Here is a 7,448-nt window from a genome sequence, read left to right as displayed (position 1 = left end):
AACGCAGATAGTACTCGAGTAGCTTTGTGCAAAACTTTTAATCTAGCTATTTTTTAGAGCCAAAACTCATACAGCATTGTTAGAATGATTGGCTGAACTGAAATGACTAGCTACTGGAAGGTCGGTTTTTCCCTTGTTTTATTTGTCTTACGTGCTTCCGAAATATATCGTGATGTTTTGCCAACATATAACATGTTGCATTGTATGTGTTGCAATAAATTATACACTTACAAACACAAGCAAGCTGTCTATGGCCGTTGAGAAAATACATTAATCCATATAAAGCTGTAATACTGTCAACATAGGTACATGTAAAGTAGATACGTCGTTTGTATTATCTTGTTTCAGAGGTGAACGGAAACACCTCTGAGGGTATGCTCACTATCAAGACTTACTTGAAAGTGATTTGGTGATTATCTTGTTCCAGAGTTAGTCAAATCAGTGTTGTTGTGGGGTTTAATTTTAGAGGTGAACTGAAACACCTGTGAAGGCATGTTCACTTACGTAAAAGTGATTTGGTGATTAGGAAATGGGGGACATTCTTTGATGATGGATTAATGCAGTGGTTACCAAACTTTAACATCATGTGAATCTCTTTCAAGAAAATTCCAAATCTCGCGACTCCTCCTAAAAATAAATATTTTCCAGAGATTTTCTCCCTTACCTGAGCATAAATTATAATAACAGTGATATTGAAAATATAAAATTTGCTTTTCATATGACTCTTTTATTAAACACTATTTATTATTACCTTTCTATTTATCATTACATTAATTTTATTACATTATGAAAACGGCAACACTCTACCAAGGTGTTACCTTTGTAACTCGTATCACTTTGATTAATCCTAAACTTGTTCTTCATCTTAATACTAAAAATATCACTACCAGTTTATTTAATTTTAGGAACAACAAAAAATACCCCCCTCTAACCTTTCGATTTCTCAAGAGGAGTCTTGAAGTGATAATCTACTCGGTGTGATGGATGCGCACAAACACTTATGAACACCCCCTGAAACATTTTGCGAACCCTCAAAGAGTTCACGAATCACAGCTTTGGAATCAGTTGATTACTGCATCATTTGGTGAATTCAATTGTTTAGAGGATGGGATTTTAGAACTGGAGAAATGACGCTGGTTTTATTTGTATTTATACTCAGTACTCCGTTTAATGGTATCCTTGCGGAAAATGGAAAACACGTAGAGTTTGGCTTTAAAATAATGATAAACAAAGTGAAAATAAACATCAGTTTAATGGCTTAACTAACTACAGTACAAATTAGGCAAATATAATAAGCCTGTTAAAGAACATACTCCTTTATAAGTGTGACATTTTTGTACTCATTTGTTCTACATTAGTATCAACCAGTGTGCCAACCCCTCTTCACTGGTGTATGTATTTTATTTCGTGTTATTAATCTGACAGCACATTAGGTTAAACTCGAAACCCTCAGAGGATTTAATTGAACAACAATTGGACCAGTTCCTGTAGATGTTTGTTTTGCAAATGATGTTTTATTACTTAAGTCAGGTAAGAATGTTGAAAGGATGGCACTGATACTGAGCATAAACAAATGGTAAACTTTAGTTAGCTGAAGACTAGATATTTTATTATGAATTATGAGAATCCACTTGAAGTAAATATAAAGTTGATGTGCATATTAAAAACGTTGTCACTTATTCTGGGTTTCAAATGAAAAATTTTATAATAGTTCCGTATCATCTCTATCTATTGAGAGATAAACAAACTTCTAAGTATTTTTAATGTGAAACCACTGCTAGCACACTTGTAATTAAGCCTTGTGATTATAGATAATCTAAATTTGGATTAAGTAGAAAGCCAGTGAAGCTAGAACCGTTCCACCAGGATGGTACAAGTACCCCAGAACACTAGATCAACGTTAAGAGGGCATTTCCAGAACACACGCTTTCCAACTTCACCTCGGGTTACCGTATGTGCATACAATTAATTACCATATATCAGGGTCAGAGCAATTAATAGAGAGGACATCATACTAATCCTAGGCTATGATGTATGATACCATTTGATTGAGAACCAGGAAAATTCGTCTGGTTAATATAAGTAAACAAGTCCCTCCCGAGCAGTAGATTAAATTGTATACTACGACCTGGAACACCAAATGTTTGAGTTGGTTGAACAATGTAACCCAACACCCTGCTCAGCCTAAGACTAAGAACCTTAGCAATAATTTTATAGTCAACATTAAGCAAAGATATAGGACGCCATGCTGGCAAAGTCTCCGAATTGCTTTCATCCTTACAGATGAATGTGATATAACCATCTGATGTACCAGGGGAAGTTGGCCCTGAAGCAGATAAGCGTTAAACACGTCCACAAAAGATAGACCAATGAGGGTCCACATCTTGCTATAGAATTCTACAGTAAGGCTATCAGGACCAGGGCACTTGAAATTGAGGAGCAGACGAAGAGCCTGCTCACATTCATTGACTGTCAATGGTAAGTGGAGATGGGAAGAGGACAGCACATCAAGGAAGGAAATGAGTAACTTTCTCCCACTGGGAAGCTTGGAATAGGTGCAAAGAGAGAGAGAGATCGAAAATGGGAACAACATTTCCTCAAAATATCTGATAGATCATCTGTGACTGTACCATAAGGCAGCTGAACATGATCTATGGGGCGGGACTGTGCAGACTCTTGTACACTACACCACTGCATCCGATTCAAGGTGTCAGAGTCCAGTGATTCCATCTGAGAGTGAACAGCATAATGCAGCGTAGGCCTGGTCAATATCTGATTTAAGGTGGTCAATTTCCCAACTCAAGATGTCATCCACACAGTTGCTGTGCATTAGAATAGCCAGTTTGTCTTGTTTATCATGCAACTGGCTACAGGAGTAGCGAGCCCTCAGTAAACTCACACGGCACAGATTTGTTTGTTTGTTTTTGAATTTCGCGCAAAGCTACACGAGGGCTATCTGCGCTAGCCATCCCTAATTTAGCAGTGTAAAACTAGAGGGAAGGCAGCTAGTCATCACCACCCACCGACAACTCTTGGACTACTCTTTTATCAACGAATAGTGGGATTGACCATCACATAATAACGCCCCCACAGCTGAAAGGGCGAGCATGTTTGGTGTGACGGGGATTCGAACCCGCGACCCTCAGATTGCGAGTCGAGTGCCTTAACCACCTGGCCATGCAGGGCCCATGGTAGAGATGCTTTCTGCACAAGTCCTTGATATCAGCCCACTACTTTCCATCACGAACGTCGCTGGTACAGTATTCACGAATAACGAAAAAGAAATCTAGGTCATCGAGTAGTGAGTTATTCAATCTCCATACCCCAGGGCCTCTAGGTTTAGGAGAGAAGTCCCGAAATGACAGGAGAAATGCCCGATGATCAGAAACATATTGGAAGTGGGAAACAACTGGGTAAGCCCCAGGTCTCAAAAAACTATGGAGCAGCCTAGCAGATAGATAAAATATGTCCAAATGGCAGGAAACACCATGGTCAGTTAAAGTAACCAAAAAATCCATACTATATTAACAACGCCAGGCATCGTGCAAATCACAAGAGTCTAATAAATCTGACAAGGGCTGAGAACCTTTGACCCCCAATAACTGGTTACCACCAAGCTTGTCCAATGTAGGGTCTAAAACACAGTTAAAATCCCCCTCAAATAAAAACTGTTGTTCAGACTGTCAATCAGGGGAATAAATATTTACTAAGCATAGAGGGTGATCATGAAGAAATAGGTCGACATCCACCACCTGGCCCCTTGCATCGCCATGAGAATGAACAATAGTCCCTGGGAAATGTTTGCAGAAAATAATGCCAACCCCTGACAGTGAAACCCATCAAAAAACTAAACAGCACACACATTCTACACGAAACAAAACAAAATTGGTAATGTGTTCAATAAAAATGAGTTTCCTGTAAAAAAAGAACATCTGCATCAAAGCGAGAAAAAGAAAGGAAATCCCATAGCATTATTTTACAATGGTACATAGACCATGCACATTGAGAGTAACACATTTAAACCCCACTATAATAAATAATAATATATCTTAAATTGAACTAACATTACAGTTTCTTACCCTTAGGCTCGAGATAAAGATGAAGACAATGCACGCTTTTGGTGCAGAGATGGATTGGCCATTGTAATATCCATAGATGAACGATTCTGGGAAATCCGAGTACTCTAGAGGCATGCAAGTCCTGGAGAACAGAGGGGGTACAGCCACTGGTGGGTAAGACTTCAGAGGAATCATCCAACACTTCACCAGATAGTAAAGGCTTTGAGCTATCGTCATCCAAACCCGACAGATAGGAAGTAGAGGGCGATGACGAACTGGGCAAAACTGGCGACATGGAGTCTAAACTATCAGAAGATAAGAGACCCTCTGAGAGGACAGCAGGATGCTGAGTACACCACAATTCTCCACAGCAGGAAACACATCAATATGACCGCAGTTTCTCCCCACAGGCAGTGGCACCTCAGGTGGAGTGTGGCATCAGAGGTAACAGCAGCAAGGGAAAATCAATAGACACTGTAAAATCCACAAGCACACCAATTGCACCATGGTCAACCCACTCACTATCAACCACCTCAGACACAGAGTCAGGAACAATACTGGTACTGCCAGCATAAAAAGACATGCGTCGTGGACAAAGTTTAACATTATGGTCACAAGAGCAATTAGCACACAAAACAGTACAATCCACAAAGTCATGACCAAACAAGGAACGCCGCATACATTTTGGCGTGACACAGTTCGTGGAAAGATGCCCGTCCTGGCTACAACGTCTGCACAAACGCACCATGCCATCGTAATTTATCATTGAAGTACATTGTTCAGCACAAAGAAAATTGGGGACTGGCAAGAATATGTCCATATGCATAAAACGTGAAATTAGCTCGTTTGCATGAGAAAATATTCCCTGTCCAAGGAGCTTCTGAGCAAAAGCAACACTGGAAAAGGTAGCCACATATCGTCTATTACCTAGATGTTAAAGACAAATGATGGACTCGGCACCTGACCCCTCCTGAAGTGAGTTGATGACATCCCTTGGGAGAGAAGACTGGGGAACTTGAAAACGAACCGACCGTGGCCGGGCCGCAGTTCACTAATAGAAGACATAACAGTTTCCCATTCAAATGTCCAGGGAGACAAAAAAACTACCGGGGTCCAACCGGACCAAGAGGCACTGAAATAAACACCAAACTAAATACGAATACAACGCGTAAATTCCACTAACAAGAGCAAAAACAATACTCACTAAGTAAAGAATTCCACAGGGTACACGTCTATAAAGATGGCAGGCTTGGCCCCAAAAGTCTAATATCAGCAAGAGAGTCTGTAAACCACGTATACACATATAGCTCCACTACTATATAAAATTGAGAGAAAATCCAATAAACTTGTTAGGTATTTGAATATTAGTTTAGTTACTACCCGGAATATAGTGGTATAGGTGAAAAGTGTGTAAGAGCTTATGATCATCCTGTTTCCTGTTTAACCATATTTACACAGTAACCAATAAATGCTTAGTTTCCAGTAATATAAATACGGCCTGTTTGGCTAATATTTCTAACTTAGCCTTCTTTTTAAGCACTTTAGAAGTCTTACAGAAAAGGGATATTACTATAGTTTATGCAGACAAGTTAATTCGTCGCAGCGTACGCTTTTTAGAAGCAATGAAGGAACATAACAGTAAAAAAGGCCTTAGAAGCAGAGAATGCCATTAAGGAAATGAAGTTTCGTTAATAACACTGACAGATAACTATAAGATTGTTTCAATCATTCATGGTCAATTTATAATCAGTATCATACACAATATGAAACAAAGGTTATTCACAACAACTTCTTCTCATGCACCAACTGGGTCACAGCCAGGCACTTCTAATTCCATTCCAAACATGATTTGTGAGCTCCGTACCTTAGAAGTCAATGAGTGGCCAGCAGAGATAAATCCAGGCTTTGGAGAAAGTGAAATAGAGTCCCTTTGTAAACGTTTCAGATTGTCATTTTCAAAAACAACCACAGCATACAGAGACTTCCTAGACAATTGTGGTCGCCATATTCCATCAGATATGAATCCTTTAATCGGGAGTTTAAAATTCATCCCAGGCAGTTCTTCTGAATGCGAACGAGGCTTTAAAAGCACGAACCTTATCACTGCGGAAACGAGCTCTAGGCTATTAATCAACCATGAGACCAAGAGTAGCCAAGTCCAAGAAACTCCCTTCAGACCAAGTTTGAAAGTTCTGTTCATAAGTTATCCAGAAATTCAAAAGTTCAGGGTGAGAGAAAATTACTTTTTTATCGTAACATTTTTAGATATTTTTAATTAAAACTATTTTACTAGAAAATGGGTATCCAGAAAACGTACTCAGTCAAAGTGCCCAGTTTATCTAAAACTACCAAAGATTGGTAACATTTGAAAAACAATTGAAACGGCCATTACTAAATGTTTTCCTGCAGTGAACCCCTACTGTGCTTATTCCACACGTACCTTCCTACAAATCCTTCAGTTAATCTGTAACATTTCCTGATTGGTTAAAGGACATGCCAATCAGTGATTGCTTTACGTTGACCTGACTCATTTTATAAGCTGTACTAATTCCTATAGATAATTTTCCAGACGGTTCTGCTATGATTAGTAACTGGCGAAAAGCTTCAGCAGATATTTCCTTTGCAACATCTCAATCAACAATTGGTCCAGTTATCAACGCTATTTTCAAGTTTTGAACAACTCGACTTTCAAAATCTACTTATCTACATTAGCCGATGTTTCCATTTATGAGCGTTATATTTCAAGCTCTGTGCAGGAACTCAGCTAACAGATGTTTCCCTATATCAAAGCAATCTGCAGATATTTTTAGATTTCAATTATAATTACAATTGACAGCTACTATTTCTGAAATATGTGTTTTTATGTATTCGTGACGTAATAACTATTAATCATAGTAATACCTTCAAAACTCGTTCCCTCACTTCTTTATTTAGCACTACATCACTGGCAACTTTTATCTAACTCAACATCTATAACAGTTCGCCCATTGAGAGATAGAAAAAAATGTGTAGTAAATACAAACGAAATATATTTTCAAAACTAAGATTTATTGGCAATACCAACATACCTCTAAATATGAGAAAAATACATATCTGATTTTTTTTTCTAAATTGCACATCCGAAATAATCACAACATTTAAATTCTCATATCACTTTTAGAAAAATATTTTAATGTGGTCTTTATGAATCACTTTTATGCTAATAGATGGCGCGCAAATTATAGATTGAGGTTTGTCAAAATATATAAGGATATAATGGCTGGAGACGGCTTAAATGGGTAATGAAGAAAAACTTTAATATAAGTTTAACATGACAGCAAATGTACAACGTTTCGACAAGGTTTTGTCAGTACCTGATGATGACAAAACCTTGTCGAAACGTTGTACATT

This window comes from Limulus polyphemus, unplaced genomic scaffold (genome assembly GCF_000517525.1).
Source record: "Limulus polyphemus unplaced genomic scaffold, Limulus_polyphemus-2.1.2 Scaffold2003, whole genome shotgun sequence".
Taxonomy (NCBI): Eukaryota; Metazoa; Arthropoda; class Merostomata; order Xiphosura; family Limulidae; genus Limulus; species Limulus polyphemus.
The sequence above is the reverse complement of the archived record's forward strand: the minus strand, read 5'-3'. Positions refer to the sequence as shown.